This window comes from Sorex araneus, chromosome 1 (assembly GCF_027595985.1).
Source record: "Sorex araneus isolate mSorAra2 chromosome 1, mSorAra2.pri, whole genome shotgun sequence".
Classification (NCBI taxonomy): Eukaryota; Metazoa; Chordata; class Mammalia; order Eulipotyphla; family Soricidae; genus Sorex; species Sorex araneus.
In genome coordinates, this window is record NC_073302.1 from 293,175,611 (window position 1) to 293,200,401 (window position 24,791).

Below are 24,791 nucleotides of genomic sequence, written 5' to 3' on the forward strand. Positions count from 1 at the left end.
GAGGAGTGTGAGAGAAAGGAGCAGGAGACAGAGAGAAGAGTTTTATGTAAAAGTGCAGAGATTACAGTTGAATGAGGCAAAGAATTTGAAAAAAACAAAGAGAAGAAAATTTCTCAATTATTTGACAGTGTTTATTTGCCAATTAATTAGTTGATAGAATGAAGAGTAAGGCTATCAAAGGCTAAAGTTTAATATATCTAGAATTTAAATACCAAGGCAAAGAAAACAATTTGAAGGTGTCAACTCATAATAATAAGCACAAAACTGCAAAAGAAACAACTTCTTTCATACTTTGATTTTTAAACTGTGTTCTTTATTCTAACTAAAGCAATCCTCTAAGGAATAGGACAACTATGGTCTTTGATAAACAGATTTCCATGTAAGTTATCTTCGTACACTATTTTAAAATTTGTCTTAGAAATGAAGTAAAAGTAACTGGGCCCTTACTCTTTTGCTTACCATTTAGCCACATATATTACTTGGGTATCATAAAAGACAATGAAACTCATTAAGATGAAGGTATTCTTAACTTGATAATTCTCTTAACAGCAGAGAGGAAGTACCTATGCTTTGCAATTATGTGGGCCATTGAACATGTGAAGTAAAAAGAATTAAATTTGTTCTGACTCACTCGCATGCCCCCAAAATACCTCAATCCCATTGTTATCTGGTTTAGGATAAAATGAATTTCCAGAGAACAATGAGGAATGAAGTAGTTCCTGTCCTGTATCCCTGAAATCTCCAGGAATAAGCCCCACCCCACCCCCCAATACACGCACACTTCCATTTGACAGGGGACGGGCCATGGTCTCACCCCAGTGGGAAAAACCCCAAAGCACAGCCATTGACTTGGTGAGTAGTTCTAATCAAGTCAGGACCCTCCAAATCTCTTTGCAAAGAGTCATTTCTAAAAAGGAGTTAAAGAGTAAAATCAGGAAAGAGGCTGACAGATGGGGCAGTGTCTGAATCTTGAGAGGCCTTTTAAATTGGCAACAAAATATATTTACTTTGAATAAGGTAGCTCAATGAGCTCAAACAGGTAAGTGGAAAGATCCTTTGAGAAGTCTAAAGCATAGCTCTTGGCCACTGGACCTTTGCATGTGATGGGCGCAGTGAAGAAGCCATCTCTGATGATGTTTAGAAGAAAATGTCGTTGGGATGGTGACAAGGGCAAAGATATTAGAAACACTGGTAGGCAGAAGTGACAAAATGAATCAGCAGTGCATGCTCTCTGCCTCGATGTCTCATGGTGAAAGCCTGGCCTGGCAGCTTCACATGTCACTGTTTCCTACTCATTAGCCATGCCCCCTCCTTCCAGCAGCTGCCCTCGTGAGCATGCCCTCCCTCCCCACATCAGCCACGCTCTACTCTGCTCCTCTTTCCAAGGGATAGTCTAACCGTGGTTCACAGACGACTGGTTCTCTAAAGAGGTCCTGAAACAAAGCCTCTGGCACCTTGCACATACCTCGGGGATGTTACCTAGAGGATGCAGTTGATACCCTGGAATACCTAGGTGGATCCAGTGCAAGCTCAAGAACCCCTAAAATAAAAAGCTGGAATGCTAGATGTGACTGTGGAATAATTACCCACCAATAGATGCCACATTACTGATTTGGAGGACAGTGCACGGGGCTGATTCCAAGGACCAGTCTAGAAGTTGAAAAAGGAACACACGCCTTCTAGATTTCTAGCATTTCCAGAAAGGAATGCAGAAAAACTGACACCTTGTTTTCATCTCTGAGAGGCTCATTTCAGAATCTAAACGAGGAATAAGTTAAATAATAGATTTCCATGTCTTTACACTATTGAAAGTGTGTCCACGTTCTACAGCAACAAGAATAAGCTATTATTATTACACTTGACTGTTAGGTGTCTTTGAGGCCTTAAACAAAGCAAAAGTAGGTGTTCTGTGCTTGAGAAATCACACTGGCTACCTCATCCAACCTGCTCTGTTCTTTGAAGCCTTTCTTAGAGGGATGCCAAAGACATTAACAAATGGTTTAATGGTTTAATAACATCATAATTGGCTTCCTTTGCACCATCGCCCTGCAGAACTTTTGTGTGGAGAGAGCTTTCCAGGCACAGCTCCGGAGCACTGCAGCAGCTCTCTATAATGTTCCTTCAGTCAGGCCAGACAGTTCACTGCGATGCCCAATGACACAATATTACTTGGGCCTAGAGGTGCTAGGTTCCACTAAGGTAACTCCACCGGAGGCTCTGAGACCACCAACAGCACTTCCAGAAGTGTTCGGGGACCACCAATGGTATGCCTGGTGGTGCTGTAGAATTCCTGATCCTGGGGTTTAAAGTTGGCCCTTCTGCATGAAAGGTATGTACCGCTGACTGCTGAGTACCAATTGGCTGAAAAATCATCGGATCTGGGTTTAAGGTTTGACCCTTGTTGTATGTTCATAGAATTGGGTGACTCACATAGCACTCAGACAGAAGTCAGCTTTTTCTAGTCTCTCTTTTGAAATGAGTAGAATAGATGCAAGGCAATTTTAAGGGAGGAATCACTGCCTTCTTGTCAATTAAAATAAAATTTTAATTTTAAGGCAATTTTATTGCCTTAAAAATGAGGATGCTGTGGGCCAGAGTGATAGTACAGCAGGGAGGGCATTTGTTTTGCATGCGGATGAGCTGGGTTCGATCCCCAGCATCCCATACAGCCCCCCAAGCACCAATCACTCAGGAGTGATTCCTGAGTGCAGAGCCAGGAGTAAGCCCTGAGGAATGCTAGCTGTGACCCAAAAAGAGAAAAAAAAAAGAGGATGCTGGAGATGAGTGCAACTGAGTACTTCTCTTATCTAGAGGAGTTATGCATGAGCTTGGCAGTTCAGGGTGGTGTCTATGCTACTACTCTCAGCAACAGTTAGCAGAGGATAACCCAGGGAGGAATCACTGCCTTCTTGTCAGGACTATACCAGAGTGTGTGTAAGAATCACACCGGCCCAGAATTATGGCAATCTGTACAATGAGTGCCTTTCATCTTTTAAGTTTCAATAATTAGGTGAAAGTTACACCACGGGTACATCTCTGTGGTATTCTCTGGATTTTTAATATTCTGGAATGTAGTTTGATTATCGACAATTTTGTTGCTATTAGTAACTGAGGGATTGAATTTGGAGAATGAAAGAATGAACTCATTCTTTACAGCAGAGCACAAAAATCTTAAAATAATTCCAGGGACAAATATTAGCAATATAATAGCATGACCCGTATAAAATACAAAAGACGAATGTGCAGAAACAATTATTGACAAAAATATCTATCTCTGTCCCAGATTTCATTAGAAATTAGAACTCAAATGCACATAGCCACTAGATAATGCTTGAAAAGGAAAAAGCTATTCAACAATTTTCTTCTAACACAGCCAAGTGAGCTATAGAAAAATTGGATCTGAATTTTTATCCCACCTATATATTCAAAATTCTCATCCATTTTAGTGAGGATACTAATGCTCTATATTCAAGAAACAGGGATCAAAGGAAGTAGAGAATATTTCCTAATTGTTGGTTTCTCTGTGAGTTAGGATCTAAAACTAGGAAAGCGATTTCACTGGTAGTGATGACCAACAAAGCAGTATAGGGCCAACTTCCCCACCAAATGTGTAAGCTAGACACTTAAACGGGAAAGGGTACAGAGAGGTCACAGAGAAGACAATGTGCTTTCTTTCCATGCTCTCGATCTCCATTGGAGTCTCAGTACCCCCGTATAATTCCAGAAGCACCATCATGGGTCACTCCTGAGTTGCAGAGCTAGGAATAGCCCCTGAGCATCACAGTATATACCCCCCCACCATTTCTTTTAAAAAGAAACATAAATAAATAAAATTTGTTGAAGGTCCTAGAAATCCCCATAGTAACCAGGATTCAGAAAGGCCAATCAATAGCCCAAAGAAAAGAAAAAACCTCTTCAGCTGACCACAGTATTATGTATCATTTCTGATCTCAAGATTTCAGAAGTTGCTATTTCAGAAGTTGAGGAAAGGAAAGGCTGAAGATTATAGCAAATCTTTATGAAATTTCTCAATGCTACTGATACTAAATTTGGAGTTCACTGGAACCTGTACTAAACTATATTTTAGCCAACACAAATAAATCTAGAAATAGTTAGACTCATACACATACACACATACACACACAACCAAATTCAAATATACTGCATGCTAGAATGAACTGGAACTTTCTGTCCTTACTCCAATCATCTATAAAAAGCCCTCTATGAGAAAGATAATATGCAATAAAAGTTTTAAAAGCACTCAAAAATACAAAACTACTCAACAGAAAAGCAGAAAATGAAACTAGATCCTTGGATGGTAAAGATATCAGAATATGCTAACAATGACCTTAAAATACTTGTAACTAATGTACTTATTAAGTAGAAAACATATTATCATTTAAGTAAGGTATAAAACAATCAAATGAAACTTTAAATTAAAAACATATATATTTACAAAATAAGTTTTAAAAAATACACGGGTTTAAACAAAATGAAGAGAAGTTTAAAAAACTCAATAGCATTTTTTAAATGAGTAATTACAAAATGTAGAAGCATAAAAAAATTGAAGGTATCTTTTAAAATGTGAATTGTACTGAAAATGTGTATGATTGAAGTCCTGGAAAGTAGTGAGAAAATTGCAAAGCAAAACTTTCATATAATAAGGAAAAAATTCTAAAGGTAACATAGAAATTCACCGTCAAATGTTCTGTAAGACTCATGCATAAGAAGCACAAATAGAATAGTGCCAAGGCACACTGAGAAAAAAGAATTTACTGAGATAAAAGACCAGAGGGAAAATTGCAAACTGTCACTGTCACTGTCATCCTGTTGTTCATCGATTTGTTTGAGCGGGCACAGTAACGTCTCTCAATGTGAGACTTGTTGTTACTGTTTTGGGCATATCCAATACGCATGGGTAGCTTGCCAGGCTCTGCCATGCGGGCAAGATACTCTCGGTAGCTTGCCGGGCTCTCCAAGAGGGGCAGAGGAATCGAACACGGGTCGGCTGCATGCAAGGCAAATGCCTTACCGCTGTGCTATCACTCTAGCCCTAATTGCAAACTATTAGAGAAAAAATAATATATATATATATATATCCTTCTAATAATAAATGGTAAAATGACAACTGAATGTTTTGTAGTAATAATGAAGTGGAAGTAGAAAGAATAACAACATCCATAATATGATGAAAGAAAGCTAAAATTCTGCACCCATAAGAGATAAAAACTAACACTTCACATGAAACATTGGAAAGTGACCATGACAAACAGCACTAATGTTACTATTCTGACAATCATGATGAGGGTGACAATAGAGGGTGACAATAATAGAAATAATGAGTATATTTAGGTGGAATTAAAAGTTCCCAAGTGTAAGCACAAATGGAAGGAGCAAAGAAAATGAAAAGAGTAAATACCTTAATAAACACTGAATGTATTAAAAAATTATTATGAGCTTATATTTATGTATTAATAAAACAAGAAAAAGAATAATTAGGGAGACCATTAATAATGCATACTGCCTTAAATTTTTATTAAACGTGGTATGTATTCAAATTTATATTAGACTTATTAACTCAGCACTAAATGTGGTAAGATCAGAAGAACTACTGAAATTTATCACAAGGGATTTATAAGCCTCAGACTAATTGTGGTAGAAACTGTAATAATAGAGAAATATTTTAAAACAATAAAAGAATAAAAGAGGGAACATAGAACAGGTTACAAATAAAAAAAGTTACAATATAACTAAAATAAAGCACTTTAATATTTTGTTAAATGTAAAGAGAGTATTCAAATAATAGATCAGAAACAGGTAAAGTGCATTTGAAACAAACATAAAATAAAATAAAATAATAGTTTTAAATGTATATCTTAATATAAATTAAATAAAGTAGTTTAAATTATGAAGAATGAGGGCTGGAAAGATATTATAGCAGGCAGGGCACATGTGGTCCTCTGGGCAATGCCAAGTGTGATCCCATAATACAGTCAGGAGTAAGCCCTTAACAACACAACGTTTGACCCCCAAACCTCTCTCTATGTATATATAGAGAGATATAGCACTGCAGCACTGTCCTCTCATTGTTCATCGATTTGCTTGAGCGGGCACCAGTAACATCTCCATTGTGAGACTTGTTGTTACTGTTTTGGGCATAATCGAATACGCCATGGGGAGCTTGCCAGGCTCTGCTGTTCGAGCAGGATACTCTCGGTAGCTTGCGGGGCTCTCTGAGAGGAACGGAGGAATTGAACCCGGGTCGGCCAGGTGGAAGGTAAATGCCCTACCCGCTGTGCTATTGCTCTAGCCCACAGAGAGATATACACATACATATATCCGCGTGTGTGTTTGTGTGTATGTACATATAGATGCATATACATGAGAAAGAATCAATATGCAGACATTAAACAAAAGAAAAGAGCTATACTAAGAGCAAACAATGAAAACGAAGCAAAATAGAAAACTTCATAGTAAATGGGCATAGAGTTGGTACTACAACACACTTTCTAATCAGTTTAACAATGAAGGAAAGCTCTGACAGATCTATAGGAGATAAAAGCAACATTCATAGCCTTATTATTATTTCTGGGGGGCCTAGTACAGGGGGTAAGGGCACTTGTGTTACACCCAGGCCAACTGGGGCTTGATCCTCAGCACCACGTATGTGCCCCACTCCCCGCACTGCCCTTCCAGAACTGATTCCCTGAGATCCAAGTCAGGAGTAAGCCCTGAGCACCAACTAATGTAGCCTCCTAAAAAAACAAACAAAAAAATTAATAAAATGAAAAATAATCATACTGTGGATTTTTAACACAGCTGTTTCAGTGACTGACAAAGTAGAGAAATGCAAATTATTTTTAAAAGAGAAAATTTTAGCTACATAATTAACAAACTTGATGTAATTGATATACATAAAATGTTGCACCTGGCAACTGAAAGAAACATATTGTTTTTAATTTGCATATTCATTTGTTCTCTGATTATGACAATCTTAAACCAGAAATTTAGTGATTTTTATTACAAAACAATATCCAGATAATTTCTAAATACTTGAAAATTAAACAAGCACTACCAAATAATCATGAGTAAAAGAATAAAAAAGGATGAGAAAATATTTTGCTAAATGAAAATTAAAATATAAGTATAAACCATGCAACTCAGCTTACAGGTAAATTAATGAAATTAAATCATGACTTACATGCATGATTAAATCACTAAAGATTTAAAATTAGTGAACTTAAAATTTATATTATGGGGAAGTTAATAAAGTTCAAATTTAATCTAAATAAAATTAGAGAAAATAAAATTTAAAATAGGGATTAATAAAACAGATGCACAATAAAAATAATCAAATAATTCAAAACTTCCTTCTTTCAAAATACAAAACTATCCAAGTAAGAAAAAAGAGAGAACGTTCAAATTCCAACCTAAAGATAAAGGTAGGGGGCTGGAGCGAGAGCACAGTGGGGAGGGCCTTTGCTTTGCAGGTGGCCGACCCAGGCTCGATTCCCAGCATCCCATAGGGTCCCCCGAGCACTGCCAGGAATAATTCCTGAGTGCATGACCCAGGAGCAACTCCTGTGCATCGAAGTGTGACCAAAAAAGCAAAAAAAAATTAAAAAAGATAAAAGCAGACAGTGCTACAGAGGTTTTAAACTGCAGAGATGGAACATGAATTGGGTCGGAGCAAGGTAAATGCCCTACCCACTATTTTAGCATCTGCCCCCTAAAATGGTAATTTAAAGTCAAGCTACCTATATGGCTTAATGACTAAAAAACACCAGTGGGAGTTCTGGGTTAATGTTATTTGCTTAATCCATGTGGCCTTATTATAAGCATATTCATTTTGTGAAAAATGCATCACTTTGATGTGAGATGTGCACTATTCTCATGTAAGTTGTGTATACTTTAGCCCAAACTAAATATCATGACAAGAAAAGACAAGAAATTTATCTGTAACACTGTTGATTTGCTCGAGTGAGCACCAGTAACGTCTCCATTGTGAGACTTGTTGTTACTGTTTTTGGCATATCAAATACGCCACAGGTAGCTTGCCAGGCTCTGCCATGTGGGCGGGATACTCTCGGTTGCTTACCAGGCTCTCCGAGAGGGACGGAGGAATCAAACCCAGGTCGGCTGTGTGCAAGGCAAATGCCCTACCCAATGTACTATCACTCCAGTCCAGGATTAACAATATAGTTAGTAAAATTCCCACATTTTCCATGCAATTCTCTATTCTTATTTCAAACTTTTACCAAGGGGCAGTGCTATGGCTTCTGAGTATCAGGCAGACATCTGAGATTAACCAAATATAACTCTTTGCTAGGTAGCTCTAGAAAGTTTAGTTACCAAAAGTCCTAGAGATCAAATGAAACACCAGTAGGATATGTTTTGCAACCAATTTTATAACTCCAGAACCTCATGTTTTAAATTAAGCTATTACTCTTTGAACCTGCTTTTAGGTACCACAATTATTTAAACTCAAGATTTTCTAGACCAAATAATTCTAACAATCCAAACAGATACAAATGTGTACACTGATATACAAGCATAAGACCTTTGAACCATTAATTTTTATGCAACACGAGAAAACCCTCTTTGACTTAATTTCAGTAGTCCTTGTACCTTAGTTATCTTAAATCATGAGCTTTCTACACTAGATACTTCAACAATTCCATAAGAATACAAATTTATCATCTTAATATATATCCATGGGCTATATATTTATCATCTTAATATATATCCATGGGCTGGAACAGCACAGCAGGTACGGCGTTTACCTTGCATACAGCCGACCCAGGTTCAATTCCTCTGTCCCTTTCCGAGAGCCCAGCAAGCTACTGAGAGTATCTTGCCCGCACAGCAGAGCCTGGCAAGCTACCCATGGTGTATTGGATATGCCAAAAACAGTCACAACAAGTTGGGAGAAGTTACTGGTTATGAGCAAATTGATGAACTACAGGATGACAGTGCTACAGTGCTAATATATCCATTAATAAGGCTCGTAGTGTTTCCATCTCTAACTGTAGTCTTGCATAAGAAATACTGTGTGGATTTTCTAATTAACAAATAAATATTTAAAAAATTTAAGCTAGGTATAGACAAAAAGGAAAATCATGTTGCCCAAAAGTTGGAGAAAAACATCTACACTTTAATTTGTCTCTTGGCTTTTGTTCTATTTATGGGAGAAGATGACTGGACCATAAGCCGGAGTGCTCAGAACTTACTCCTGGTTCTGGGCTCAGGGATCACTTCTGGCCTTGCTTGGGGAACCATATGCAATGCCAGGGGTCAAACCTATGTTGGATCCTTGCAATATAAGTACCTTACCCCAATATACTACCTACCTGGCCCCTTTCTTATAAATTCTATAGTATTACAAATATATAAGGCAATGAAAATATAGGACATCTCTCTGAAGGCTAAATGAAATGGATTTTCCTACAATTAAATTAAACATATTAAAGTGGTAGAGAAAAAAGAACCAAAGGCATAATTCTCAGCATCTCTTTCCCACTTCTCAAAAGGTAATTTCCAACTCTGATGTGAAGAATGTTTTCTGCAGACGTTTCCTTTTCATTATTAAAAACAGCAACAATAACACAACACTGGGTGTGAGAGGAGAGAGTACAATGGGTTGGTAGGGTTCTTGTGGTTAGGGTGATGCTAATCCCCACTTGATCCCTGGTATCCCATGTGATCTCTTGAGCCCCATCAGGACTGACCCCTGAGTGCACAGTCAGGAAGGAGTCTTGAGCAACACTGAGTGTGGCCCAAAAATCAAAAGGGGAAAAAGACCCTGGGATGGTTGTATCATAAAGAAATCAGCCTCACATAAGCCAAAACACAGGATTGAGATTCTCCTGCTACTCTACAGTCTACATGATTCAGGAGAAACACTGACATGGGGGCTGGAGAGATAGTACAGCTGGTAGGGTGTTGTTTTGCTTCTGGTTCAGTCCTAGGCATATAGTCCCTGGGTATTACCAGGAGTGATCGCTGGGCACAGAGCCAGGAGTAAGTCCTGAATATCAGCAAGTGTGACTGAAAACCAAAAATTCATTGTATCACTGTATCACTGTCATCCCGCTGCTCATTGATTTGCTTGAGCGGGCACCAGTAACGGAGTGATAGCGCAACAAGTAGGGCATTTGCCCTGCACACGGCTGACCGGGGTTCAATTCCTCCAACCCTCTCCAAGAGCCTGGAAAGATATTGGAGAGTATCTCGCCCGCATGCCAGAGCCTGACAAGCTAACCGTGGTGTATTTGATATTCGATATGCCAAAAATTCACTAATATCATAAATTGACATTCTTTCAATTGAAAAACAGAGATTATGATTTTAGAGTTTTTATGAGGTAGAGAAAGGTAGAGTTTAATGAGCTGATATTGGCGTTTGCATATCTACCTGCAATAATATGAATATCTTACTTTCATCAGTTCAGTGACACCCTTAGATTATACATAGTAACAAATCCTAAAGAAGATGACACACAGCACTTTGCCAGGGAAATCCAGGTAGGACTGAATCGTTTCCCAGCCTTAAGAATTGCATTTGTCAACGGTATCTTCTACATTTATGGATTTGTAGATAAATAAATAGGTTATAGATAGGTACATGGATCTATATACATTTAAGTTTTTCCTCTATGGTGAATAGAGGTATTTGGAGGAAAGGAGCTCGTGTATTTTTCGAGAATAAACTCAACAAAAAGTATCCAATTTCCATTTTGTGTTATGTCTTTTCTCAAAAGCAACTTGCAATTCCATGATCAGGATATGAAATAAAGGACTCATCTACATGTTTTTCTCATAAAACAAGAGGCTCTGAGGCCAATATTAATAGGGCAGACCTGAAACCTGTAGACTCATCAAACCACTTGTGAGTGGTGCATACAGTATGTGCAATAAACTTGGATACAAGTGCTCAGAATCACAGTATAACCAACTTCCTGAGGCATGAAAGGATTTTTCCAGTATTACTTTCCTCATTATCTCTCCCGCTCTGATGTAGAATTTTTATTTTTTAATTAAAATACCATGAGATACATAGTTAGAAAGTTGTTCGTGATTGGGTATCAGTCATACAGTCATACAATGTTCCAACACCCCTTCACCAATGTACATTTCCTGCCACCAATATCCATGGGCCCCCTGCCCTGCCATCCTGTCTGCCTTTTATGGAACCTTTCTTCTCTCTTTCTCTCTCTCTCTCTCTCTCTCTCTCTCTCTCTCTCTCTCTCCCCCCATTTTCCCCATCTCTCTTTCTCTCCCTGCTGTAGAATTTAACTGCCTAAGAAGATGCCACATCCAGTAAACTATGAATATTTTTTTTAGGTAAAGCAAATAAAGCTGCTTGGAAAAAAAGATGTTGTAGAGTACTTGGAGGCACTAAACTGTTATTAGTAGGGAGACCTTTTAAAATTCTCTGTCTAAAATGCACATTTGTGATTACAGTACAATTTTAGCTTTTATCTGCCTTCAGGTGGAATGAGCTAAATACAGAGGGAGGCTGAGCACACCAGATTGAAAATATATATGAATTCAGAGTTGTATATACCAAGTGGTTTAGAAGTACCCCATGCCTTAACCGTAGATCTCTCTAATGCATTCTCTCGTGCTGTCTCTTTTTCTCTTTCTCGCTCGCACACATAATTTTCTGACGAATAAAAATACTATTTGCTGCTATTGTTTCAGACTTAGAGTGCAATTGTTTAAAGTACAAGTAATGAGAGGTACTGTCACTGTCACTGTCATCCCGTTGCTCATCGATTTGTTCGAGCTGGCACCAGTAACGTCTCTCATTGAGAGACTTATTGTACTGTTTTTGGCATATCCAATATGCACGGGTAGCTTGCTAGGCTCTGCCGAATGAGAGGTACAATGAATATAATCAATATGAATAGTTAGACAACCTTCTCAGGCTGTCTGTAGTGAGCAGTCAACAGGAATATGGAAACCAAAGCAGTTTTAAGACACTGTGTTGGGGAAACACGAGGTATTCTGGGGCAGTGTGGCAGGAAAGTTGATACTACAAATGTGCATTTTATAAGGAAAGAAAGAAAATGAGCAGTGTTCTAAAACTATATAATTCTGATATTTCAGTTAATGGCAAACCCCTGAAATGTTGCAAAGTATTAGTTTCTTCTTTAAAAATCAAAAGGGAACAAATAGAAATACTTTTATATTTGGGAGATGCTGCTGAAAGAACCCCTCACTGGTAATTTGTTGAGTGGGGGTGGGGGGAATAAACATCTACACTGAAAGAAACTTTCACCTTTAGGCTCAATTTGTGGAGTAGAAGTTGCAAAATGTGCTTCATTAAATGCACCCTGAGAGTCAGCTCAACTTGACTATACAACAGTAAGCTACCCAGCAGCAAAGACAAGTAACAGCCATGAAAGTATCTGGATACTGGGGTAAGTTTCTAGCATTATGATATGTGTCCATTCAGCATTAGTACTGGGGAGAAGCAAGCTTTCTTTATTAATGACATCTTAGCCCTATTGCAATTATGATCACTTTTATTAGGTCCTGAAATGCAAAGTCCTCAAAATGAGGTAAATGAAAGTCAAATCTCCTCACCTCCAATTTAAAAAATCAAAAACAAAAAAACCTCCAAACCTCAACATCCAGACAAGTTCTGCATTGGAAAACTCAGAAAAGATATTCTAAGAGATTATGGAACCAGAGTGTCTGGCCCAGCCTTTCCGTACAACTTGTCGATGTGGTGTCCCAAGCATTGCACAGGAGGCAGAAGCGGATGGAGAGATGGAGACAGACACACCTAGACTACAGTGCAACGTCACTGCTCAGTCTCTCTCCTCTAGAACCTGCAACAAATGCAACTGAAGATAATTGATGACATTCTTTTCTTTTATTTTTTTAATTATTTATTTTTAATTAGTGAATCAACGTGACTAATCATCAGAGAGATGCAGATCAAAACAACCATGAGATACCACCTCACACCACAGAGGCTAGCACACATCCAAAAGAACAAAAGCAACCGCTGTTGGAGAGGATGTGGGGAGAAAGGGACCCTTCTACACTGCTGGTGGGAATGCCGACTAGTTCAGCCCTTTTGGAAAACAATATGAACGATTCTCAAAAAATTAGAGGTTGAAATCCCATTTGACCCAGCAATGCCACTGCTGGGAATATATCCCAGAAAAGCCAAAAAGTATAGTCAAAATGACATCTGCACTTATATGTTCATCGCAGCACTGTTTACAATAATTGATGACATTCCTGATGTGCCGTGGCTGACTTCAGAAAGACACTTGACTAGAATGTTGAATTCTATTATTTAGGAGTCATTGAGTTAATTCTAAAAATGTATGCTCTGTATTAGTCAGACCTACTTTGTAACCAAGAGGTCCCTGGGAAAAGAATCACTTCCTCTCATTTATGAAGATGAAAGTAATAAGATTCATTTCCTGTGTACAATGGGGAATACAGACCTTTTAATTCCATGGATGCAGTGAAAATATCTCATTACTGTCCCTATATTTATCTTCAATCTTCCATGCATGAAGCCAAGACAAACACCTATAGTTTGCATAGACTAGTCAATTTCTTCATCCTTCCGTCCAACTCAGATCACCCCATAAAGGAGGCAAAACTAGAAGTCAACCCTATTGACTTCTCTGCATGAGATTCCTTTCATGAAAATAGCAGTCATGTCATTGGCGAGAATAAGGATGAGGTGATTATTGAACAATTTAAGCCACAGAAATGATTAAGGTGCTGATGACATTTACTTATACAGAAAGATTAATAGAGTTAAACATTGTAAGTTGGCCAAATGGGAAGGAGGACAAAAGGCCATGAACAAATATTTAAAGGGCATGATGTTGCCAAGGCAAAGAAGAAATTATTTACAGAAATTTAAAATGAGGAATGTGGTGGAATAAAAAAGGCATTAATAATAAGATTCTTCAGACCATTTCTATAGGGGTCAGCAGAGCTTTACTCAGAGGTGCTGAGGAGCCCTGGAATGCAACTCAGGGCCTTGTAAATGTTATGCATGTACCCTCCCAGAATTGCCCCATCTTGAGGTTCTATTTTAAAGACCTTTCAAAGTGGGAAGTGTTGGAGTGTGAGAAAAAAAATTACCCACTCAACATTCAAGAGTTTCTAGAGGAAACATACCATATTTTAGTGGCAGATACTTAAGTATACATAATACCCAGAGAATAAAAAAGAAGAGGCAGTAGAATTCTGTCTTTAAACTTATTTTTTGTCTTTAAACTTCTTTCTTTTTTAAAAAAAAAAGATTCTTAAGCTCTAAGTACCAGCACTTCACTATTTCTCATAGTCCAGAATCTCTTTCTCATTCTCTAAAATGATACAGGACACTAAAAGAATAAAAAATATAAATGTATCTTTATTACCAGAATTCATAATTATGTATCTCTATGTAATAAAACAACATATTGACATTACTTAAAATCTAATATACTGGTGAAAACAGTATATATATAGAAGAAAAAAACCTTTAAATTGCCCTTCTTATGTTCATGATTACTTCATTCTAAGTATTGCAAATTTGGAGTAACATATACCATTAAATAATTAACAAAATGTTTGTAACTACATTGATTATGCTAGTGAGTTAAAAATCTGAGAAACAGTGATTGCATAATTACAAGTCTTCTCATTTGTCTTATATTTATATTTAATTTTAAATATAAACATTTAAAACTATAATTCTTGAAAAACTATTCAAATTCTTGTATTTTGCATGGGCTAGTAGAAGACCAATATAAATTTATATTATCGGGAATAATATCAGTGTTAAAAAGAGTACTGCCCAGGGCCAGAGCACAGAGCCAAGAATAGTTACTGAACATCACCAAGTGTGGCCAATTCTCCTAATAGAATAGTCTTCCCAAATAACAAAACATCAAATGACTACTTCTTTAGAGGTACACTAAAATATCATTGTTAAGATATATATATGAAGAAAAAAGAAAAAACAATGTCTCCTAGAGAGAATATTAGTACCAACAAAAATGGGTACCAACAGAATATTAATAGTACTTGCTAGGACCTCATGTCACATGATAACAATCCTTAACACGTTAAAAAACTGAATTAGAAATCCAGATGCACTGTAATTAGGAAAGATTATTTAGATGATTTCTCACGTAAAGGTTTAGTTGGGTTAAGCTATGTCTAAAGTATATAGTATTGTAAGACCACCTTTACCCACATTATAGTTTAAAGAAAACAAATGTGTTCTGCATGAAATCCTCTCAGTAACAGTATTGTAAACAAAAGTTCCTAATGAATAATGATAATAAACTCATCTGCTATGGAGGCAAGCTTCGGATGAGAGGGAATCCCAGGACATTGATGGAGGGTAGTGGGTCCCAGGGGGGTGAAAGGATTGGTGTTAAAACACTGATTCTCAAAACTCAAATGTGAATAACTTTGTAATTCAGTCACTCAAAGAAATATACTATGAAAAGTTGAATTTCAAGTGTTGTCCAAGTATGATCAGGAGTGGGTATAAACCCTTGCAAGTCACTGGTGTCTTTGACAAATACAACATATTGATGGGGCAGAAGGGATTAAAAAGAAAATGGAAGGAGGGAAATTGGAGAAGTTTTGTTAATAACTTTTCTCTGTCAAGAAGTTTTGTTAATAAAGACAGTTGGTTTAATGGCCATTGAAGAGTATGTGATCAAGAGAATATTCTTTTTTGAAGATGAGTACATTGCTGCACATTTATATGGTAAAAGAATAGGCAATGTTAATATACTATCATTTGTTTAATTATTAATTTTTAGTAGAGTGGAAATCATAACACATGGAAGATGGATAGAATGATTACACTGATATCCTGAAGAATGGATATATTTCTTAAAGAGGTCTTGACCTTAGGAACACTAAGGGCTCATTCTCAAGTTCATTAGAAAATGAAGATGGTAATCTGCAGATGGCTTGTGAAAGGAGCTATAGAAACATATATTTTTAGTTCTATTTTCTTATACAAGTCTATATCAAGGCATCATCAAGAGAAAAGATAGGTAGGGGTTACAATGTACTACAAAACAAAAAACGGTAATATTTGGTTAGGCAAAAACATATTTTGTAAAATTATTCCAAGAGCCCACTTGGAGTTATTTACTCTAGATTTAAATTAAGGACAACAATCTGTGCATTCCTGTGCTTCTCTTAGTCAAAATCAGCTATAAACTACAAGGTTTAAAGTTTTAGGCACTGGTTAACCAGTTAGTTCTACCATTGTAAATAAGATAACAAGAAAATAATAACTAGATGATAAAAATCAACAAAATAGTCAAATAGGATATAACAAGATTCATTAAATAATCTTCCAAATATAATCTATATTAAGTGAAAACTATAATCCACAAACAACTTAGATCTAAGATCTTAAGATGGTTAGTCTATTAAGCCTGAAAGCATTGTAATTTTCCACATGGTGATTCAATAAAATAAAATTCTTTAAAAAATGGTTAGTCTACATATTAATTCAAAAATAGCAATAGCACACAACCCACAGGATCTACAGTTGTAAAATCATTTGAATGATTACTTTGTAGCCCAATAACTTCAGTGGTTTGCTTCTTTACCACTTGAAGTCAGTAAAGAAGGCAATCAATAGGACATTAGGATAGAAATAAGAAGTGGCAAAAATACACAATTTGGGGCTGGAGCGATAGCACAGCGGGTAGGAGGTTTGCCTTGCAAGTGATCGACACAGGTTCAATTCCCAGCATCCCATATGGTCCCCCGAGCACCGCCAGGAGTAATTCCTGAGTGCATGGGACAGGAGTAACCCCTGTGAAATACTGGGAGTGACCCAAAAAGCAAAATAAAAAAAAACACAAAAAACTCTCAATTTGGAAAACTTAATGAAAGCCTTAACAATAAATGCATTCTATAGTAATGAAAGCATTTCAAATTCATCCTTTAAAAAATTTAAGGTCAATACTGGGATTCATTATACAGATTATATTAATATTTTTTCACATTTAAGCCTACTAGAAAATTACAGTTGCAATCCTACTTCAAATATGACCTGATAAAATTGAACACTTACTTCTCCTGTCTATTCACAAAGTCCATAAATGATTCTTTGCTTCTAGAAAACCTTATTATGACCTACAGTTTTAAAATGTTAGTAAATATCTCTTACACATTTAACATTTATTATGTTCCTTGTAGTAACATGTCACTCATTAACAATGCGTTTATAACGCTATTAAGAATTAAAATTGTGTAAACTTAGTGAAGAGAACCAACGACTTAGGCAGAGAGAGACTTATTTTTGAATTCTGAAATATTTGCGCCTCAGTTTCCTAAAGTTACAAAATGGTGATAAATCTAAACTAATTGAAGTACCACTCAACACCTTTATTGCAAACCACAACAGCTAATTAGAGAGAGAAAACAGAAGGGAATGCCTTGCCACAGTGGCAGGGTGGGGTGGGGGGGAGATGGGATTGGGGAGGGTGGGAGGGACACTGGGTTTACGGGTGGTGGAGAATGGGCACTGGTGAAGGGATGGGTTCCAAACTTTGTATGAGGGAAGTATAAGCACAAAAGTGTATAAATCTGTAACTGTACCCTCACGGTGATTCTCTAATTAAAAATAAATAAATTAAAAAAATAAATAAATAAAATACCTGCAAAAAAATAAAAATAAAAATAAAAAAAAATAAATAAAAATTAACTAAAAAAAAAAACTAATTGAAGTAATGTAATCTAAAATGTGGCAACTGAAAATTAAAATTGGTTAAAAGCAAGAGGCTCTGGACTCATCTCATTAAACTGAGTTTTAACTTCAACTCCCTTCTGTAAAGTTATATGAGTTTGAATAATTTATGTAACCTTTTGCTTTAGATTCCTAAAATAGATAAATGATATTAGGCCTTCTCCATTAATTGGTAATTTAGGGTATTGATTGATAGATACTATGGCCTGCCTATAACATAGGTCTGTTGGAGAATGAAATTGTATTCAGTGGCATAGTGTTGAACACTGCATCATACTGGTAGTTGTTAACCTACTCAAATCATAAGTATCCAGTCCATTGCGCATTGCCACTGCATACTGATCTCCAATAGCATGTCAGTGCTACATAAAAATGCTAAAAACTGGGGCTGAAGTGATAGCACAGCGGATAGAGTGTTTGCCTTGCACGCGGCCGACCTGAGTTCAATTCGCCTCATCCTTTATGGTCCCTGAGCACCGCCAGGAATAACTCCTGAGTGGAAAGCCAGGGGTAACCCCTGTGCATTGCCAGGTATGACCCAAAAAGCATAAATAAATAAATAAGCAGATAAATAAATAAATAAATAAATAAATAAATAAATAAATAAATAAAAATGCTGAAAACAGGATTTTTCATTCATTCAGCAACTACTTGTGGAACGTTCTATTACAGGCACTGACTTTTATGTGGTTGTCTCCCATCATCTTACCACAGAGTTCTCTCTTAAATCTTATATCAAACAACTGAAAAAGACATAAGATGAAACATCTATTCCATAAAACACACTTCAGATAATATAGCTTTATGGAGTGAGAAAGCAGTTTCTACCCCAAAATGTTGTTATATTTGAATTTGTCTCAAATCTTACTTGCACTCCCTTTGTTTTCCTGACACTCAGGAAAGAGTAAGTCCTATCATGCTCATCTCAGGAACTGTGTTTCCTGAGAAAAACATTGAATTCATCACAGATCAATTATATATAAATGAGTTGCTAATTTAACTGTTCTCTAGTCATCCCAGCGCAACTGACTTTAAACCGCTCAAACTTTCCCTCTCCATGGCTCTGACCCATTTGGCTTCACCAGTATTGCTTTTTTTCATTGAAACTCAACTCTTACTTATTGAAATTACAATTCAAAATAACAGTATGATTTGTTTTAGTTAAACAGCACAGTCCATTTTGGCAAAAGCTATCCACCATTTGCTGATATATTAATAGGAATTATACCTATAAAGAAACCTAGATTTCCAGAGGAAATAAGATTTAGAAATACTTTATCAATATCTCCCAATATATGTTTACATCTTTTCAATTTAGAAAAATTATTAAAGAGATATTTTAAATATTTTAAATAGAAGAATTTTAATAGAAGAGAAGGTAGTTCATATTCACTTGAAATGAATTATTCTTAGAGCAACATCATCATCATCCCATTGATAATCGAATTTCTCGAACGGTCTCAATAACGTCTCTATTTATCCTAGGCCTGAGATTTTTAGAAACCTCTCTTACTCATCCTTCCCAACAATGCCGCATTGGAGGCTCTTTCAGGGTCAGAGGAATGAGACCCAGCATTATTACTGGTTTTGGCATATGAATACACCATGAGGAGTTTGCAAGGCTCTCCCATGTGAACAGGAAACTCTCGGTAGCTTGCCTGGTTCTCCCAGAGACATATATATGTATATATTAAATATATATATATATATATTTCCAACCCAGTCTACTAATCTAACTCAACTCAATGCAAACTATCTTACTTAAACTTTAGTACATGTTGCCTGATCTGCTATGTGGTCTTATGTTTTACTTTCTGCCTCTTCTTCATTGCCTATAACTAAAGTGAAGCCGTGACACTATAACAAGTTACAGAAAAAGACAAAAGAGAATAAGTTCAACTTTTCTATATCTCTCACATGGGTTTTGTTATCAGTTCAGCAATCAATAACATCATGAAATCCCCCACTTCTTGAAATGAGTCAGAAAGAGAGAGACAGACATAGAAAGATTGCACTCATCTGTGGAATACAGAATAACAGAGTAGGAGACTAACACCCAAGAATAGTAGAAATAAGTACCAGGAGGTTGACTCCATGGCTTGGAAGCTGGCCTCACATTCTGGGAAAAAGGCAGCTCAGATAGAGAAGGGAACACCAAGTAAAAATGTGGTTGGAGGCCACTCGGGAGAAGGGTGAAGCGTGCTGAATGTAGACTAGAGACTGAACACAATGGCCACTCAACACCTTTATTGCAAACCACAACACCTAATTAGAGAGAGAGAACAAAAGGGAATACCCTGCCACAGTGGCGGGCGGGGGGGGGATATGGGATTGGGGGGGTGAGAGGGATGCTGGGTTTATTGGTGGTGGAGAATGGGCACTGGTGAAGGGATGGGTTCTCGAACTTTGTATGAGGGAGACATGAGCACGAAAATGTACAAATCTGTAATTGTACCCTCACTGTGACTCACTAATAAATAAATTTAAAAAAAAGAAATCCCCCACTTCTTACCTAACAGTCTGCATTTGGTAAATACTTTGCCTCTAGTATTTGATATTTCAATTTTGGAATATCTTACCTTGATAAAATTAACCGAGAATAACAGAAGCAAGTGGTCTCAAAAGATGGGAAGTTTCACAGACCTGGCCTTAGAAAATGAAAAACACTTCCACTTCTGTGGAAAAAAGGATCACATTTGGGGTAGGAGATATTCACCTGTTTCCTCATGATTTAAAAGTAAACAGGTGGTCTGTGCATGGCCCGCTGATCTCTCTGAAGCAGAAGCACAGGGAACAGTGTCTTTTGAGGACTCTTAGCTGCTGAATTTTTTTCTACCAGGGTGGACAGGTTTCTTCTCCCACGGAACCTGGTAAACAAGCACTTTTCATCCCAGTTACTCTAAAGTAACTGAGAACTTCACTGCCACACTGGCTGAGCTGTTAGTTTAAATAGGGTTATATATCTGCTGTTTATATTACAGACTTACTTGAGAACACATTTTAAGAGAGCTCATTTTTCATTTCTTGTTTTATGACATTCTGCAATTTATTTTAGGTAAAATCTGTTAGCAAGAAACTCTCACACTGGTTTAAACATATATGACAAATGATACATATTCCGTGACAGTAGTCCTCAAAAGTAGATTTTAAAAGAATTATATTAAGTTATAACAAAGCTTCTGACCCTGCAAAGAGGAAAGAGATTTTTTTTGGATTCAAAGTAATAAAAAACTTTTTGGATAACTCTCAGGAATAAATATCAACCTTATAGCCTTATCTTATTTTTTAAAATTAAGTTCTCAATAGTAAAACTGCCTGAAAATTTTTGGTTTCCTTATGCCTTCTTCCTTCTTTAGCTAAATTAAAAAATTTTTACATACATATCTATAAATTAAGCCCCAAAGTGAGGTTGGTTATATTCCTCCATTTTAAAGAATAAGTTACAAACTTATAACCATTCCCCCAAAAGTATGATATGAATTACACATATATGTGCAAACTTAGCATATATTAATTTTTAAAGGTGTACTTCTTTTTTTTTTTGCTTTTTGGGCCACACCCGGCGATGCACAGGGGTCACTCCTGGCTCATGCACTCAGGAATCACCCCTGGTGGTGCTCAGGGGACCATATGGGATGCTGGGATTTGAACCCGGGTCGGCTGCGTGCAAGGCAAATGCCCTACCCGCTGTGCTATCGCTCCAGCCCCCTAAAGGTGTACTTCTAATGATCTTGTGGTGTATTGCACCATTGACCTTCCTTATTTCACTCCAATTAACCCAAGGACAATGAGAAGTGAACATAATATGATAGACACCATCAAAAATTAAGAGTCTATGAACATGCAAAAGCAGATTTTGCTGCTAACTATATGGTCTACCGAATATGTGCTGAATTCATTATACTCGCTAATAACCACCTCAGTGAGGTATAAAAAGGCACAGGAAGGATTGTTGTTACTTTCCAGCAATTAAGGATGACTTTGCAGAGAAAGGCAATTCTCCAAACTGAGGCATGGAAACAAGCTCAACAGGTGATGATAGAAAAGGTTCTATCAAGAGAGCAACAGATACACAAAAACAAAGAAATGTGAAAAGCACATGGCTAATTTAGGGAACAATTTGGGAGGACTGAGGCACAAATTGAGGGTATGTTGGTTTATGGAGAGGGGAAAAGGTTAGAAGAAGGTGCATGGAGGAAGATGAGAAAGTCCAGGCGTAGATCACGGCAAGCTGCCTACCTATCTTGCAGTGTTCTCTCCTTTGAAAGAGAAAGTCATTCTTTGTAGAGGCAATAAGAGATTGGGGAGGGAGGCTGCGACCAAAAGGATGTAAGTAGACATAAGTCATATTCTTTACACGTAGAAAACTAGAGATGGGGCTTCTCCTTTTCCCAAACACAAAAATGCCATTTTCACTGTCAAAATGCTATTCTATTTGCAAGCATAGTGCTTATGTTGAACATAGATGTCAAAATGTAAAGCTTATTTATAAATGGGCCTTGATTCAACATGACTGACTGTTTTAAAAGTTTCTGTACCCCCTTCGTTTGTACCAGTAGGTTAAGGTTGTTCTCACACAGGGGCTCTTCTAATCTCTGCAGTTTCCTCAAATGTGACTCTCACTCACCCCATAGCTCTCAACTGTGACCCGACCCATCCTCTGGCTTGGATTAAGCTCCCCTCCCAGCCTTCCTTCTGCCCCTTCTGCAATCCTCTACCTCGGTCTTCTTCATGCTCTACGGAGCTCTGAATTTTGTGCTTCCCATTGATTGGTTCCTTGCCTATGCAGCCCCTCTCTAGCCCCTCCTCGTAGGCTCCATGATGGAAACAGTTTCATCTTTTCCTGTCACTGTTTCCATATAACATCTGGAACAGAAACTCAGGCATTACAGATTCAATAACTATCTGCCAAACAAAAGCTTTACAAGTGGAAATGAATATAAATTGTCATTCCTAAAATTGTGTCTTTAAATTAACATCTTACATTCTTAAATTTTTTTCCTATGAGCAATTCTAATGCAGAGACTCTTCAATAAAAGGTCAAATCTGACTAAAAAGATTTCCAAAAAGAACATTGAATTAAACAATCTAGTGTTTTGGTGTAGATGGTTATAATATAGTCGTATAAAGTAGTCAATAGGTAAATTCTAGAATATGTAGGATATATAGAGTATATTTATTTTGTTTAATATTACTAGTAGTAATAAATTCATTTCTGCTACTTGTGAGATTTTTTTTATTTTCTCTCCACTGAGGAGTATATTTTATTATAAATATGAACCATAGGGAGAATAAAATAAAAAGTTCTTGTGAAAAACCTCCTATCTTCTTTTCCATTTTCAAAAAAGCAGTAGTAGAAAAAGTGACCCCAAATATGTATTTATTACAGATCATTGAGGCATGCATTTAATTTCAAACTCATGAATATCAAAAGAGGAGTACGGGTTGATAATGGTGAGAGAGATGTTTAGAAATCTCATCTATCTTTATCTGTCTAGAAGAAAATATTCCTTCACACTAAAATTCACAAGTGTATAGAAAATTCCCTGTCATCTAATTTTACATAAAACACTCATTATACATAGGTGTAAAATATTCTCCTGGGTATATGTTTAGAGAATATGTAAAATAAGTTTTATTTATCATTCATTTTAAATACTCTTATCAAGAAGGTAATATGATTATTTACTTCAACCTGTTGAAAACTAATCTCAAAGATAATCTGATGGAATTAGGGGAGAAATGACACTTCATGTCCTGATAATGTTACCCATCTGGAATCAACAATGTTTAAAATAAGCAAATTGATCTCATAATGGACAAGTTTGCTAGATAAGGATCTAGCCTAAAGCAGAAAATTAAAAACCATTCTTCTTAATAGCTCTGAAATGGGTCTGCATATAACAGTTTCCGAGTCCTCTGCTCTAGTTTTACCATCTTATCTTCTTAAAACTTTCACTCTGATTTTCTCCCAGACACTCGATTTTAAGAGCCAACAATTCCCAATCTCTAACTGACAAAATGAGCATTTAGCTTTGACCTCGTTTCAAGCATGCATTAAAACTTTGGGTTCTACACCAGTATGTAGTGCGTGAGTGTGTGAGTGTGCGTGTGTGCACGCTCGGGCATGTGTTGTGTGCGCGTGCTCACATATGCACACACACAGAGCCACTTAGGTGTACATACACTATGCGTGGCCCTCTCTCTTGTCTTTGCAGGAACAGGACATCTGAAGCAAATACAGCTGGGCGTGCAGAATACAAAGTGCTGGGCAAACACACATTCCCATTACAGTGGTTGTATGCTTTCAGGTTTCCTGCCAAGCCCACTTAGTTATGAAAAGCAAGCAACCCTCCCTTTCTCTCAGAACAGGGCACATGCTCTCAAAACCAAGACTGGGTCACCTGAAGGTAGGGATCAGCAGGAAGAAACAAAGGCCTCTGGTCGCTTTCTCAGACCCTGACATTTTGAAGGCAGCCAAGAAAGGTCACTCTGGGCAATGATGGTTTTAAAAAAATCTACCTGTCCAGTATGGCGACTGTCCTAGTGAATCTCCATGGAGTGACTGCACTCTTTGGTACTTGACCAGTCTTGGTATAGAAACGACCCCATCGTAGGGACAGCACATCTTTATCAATTCTCCAACCCAGGCCCATTCTCCCATTCTCCCTCATTCTCTGCATCCCTTTTTCCATCCCCAAGACATGGCCCAAAGCCTTCCAGAGTGGCGGGCAGCGCCCCAGCAAATCCCAACTAAACTAGATCTCGGTCACACCTGCCTGGGGCCCAGAGCACAGTGGGGACACCCCCTCTCCCCAGAGTCCAGGACGCTTGGAGATGGAAAAAGCATGTAGACCCCCAGACTTTCCGGGCTGCGTGCAGGGGTGAGCCCGGGTGGGGGGTGCTGTGGAAGAAGATCTCTTTCCTGGGGTAGGTGGGTGGGGTAGCTTGGGGGATAGGGAATTGGGGGGGGTGCGGGGGGGAGCGAGACCCTCGGAAGAGAAAAGCTGTTTTCCTGGAAACTCAGCCCTGCTGGT

The 24,791-nt window shown here is 37.5% G+C and overlaps 1 protein-coding gene across 3 annotated transcripts in view; it reads right to left on the minus strand.

Moving 5' to 3' along the window:
• Positions 1-24,791, minus strand: part of FGF14 (fibroblast growth factor 14) — a 622,206-nt gene that overhangs the window by 155,270 nt on the left and 442,145 nt on the right. The gene's annotated exons all lie outside the window — the stretch shown is intronic.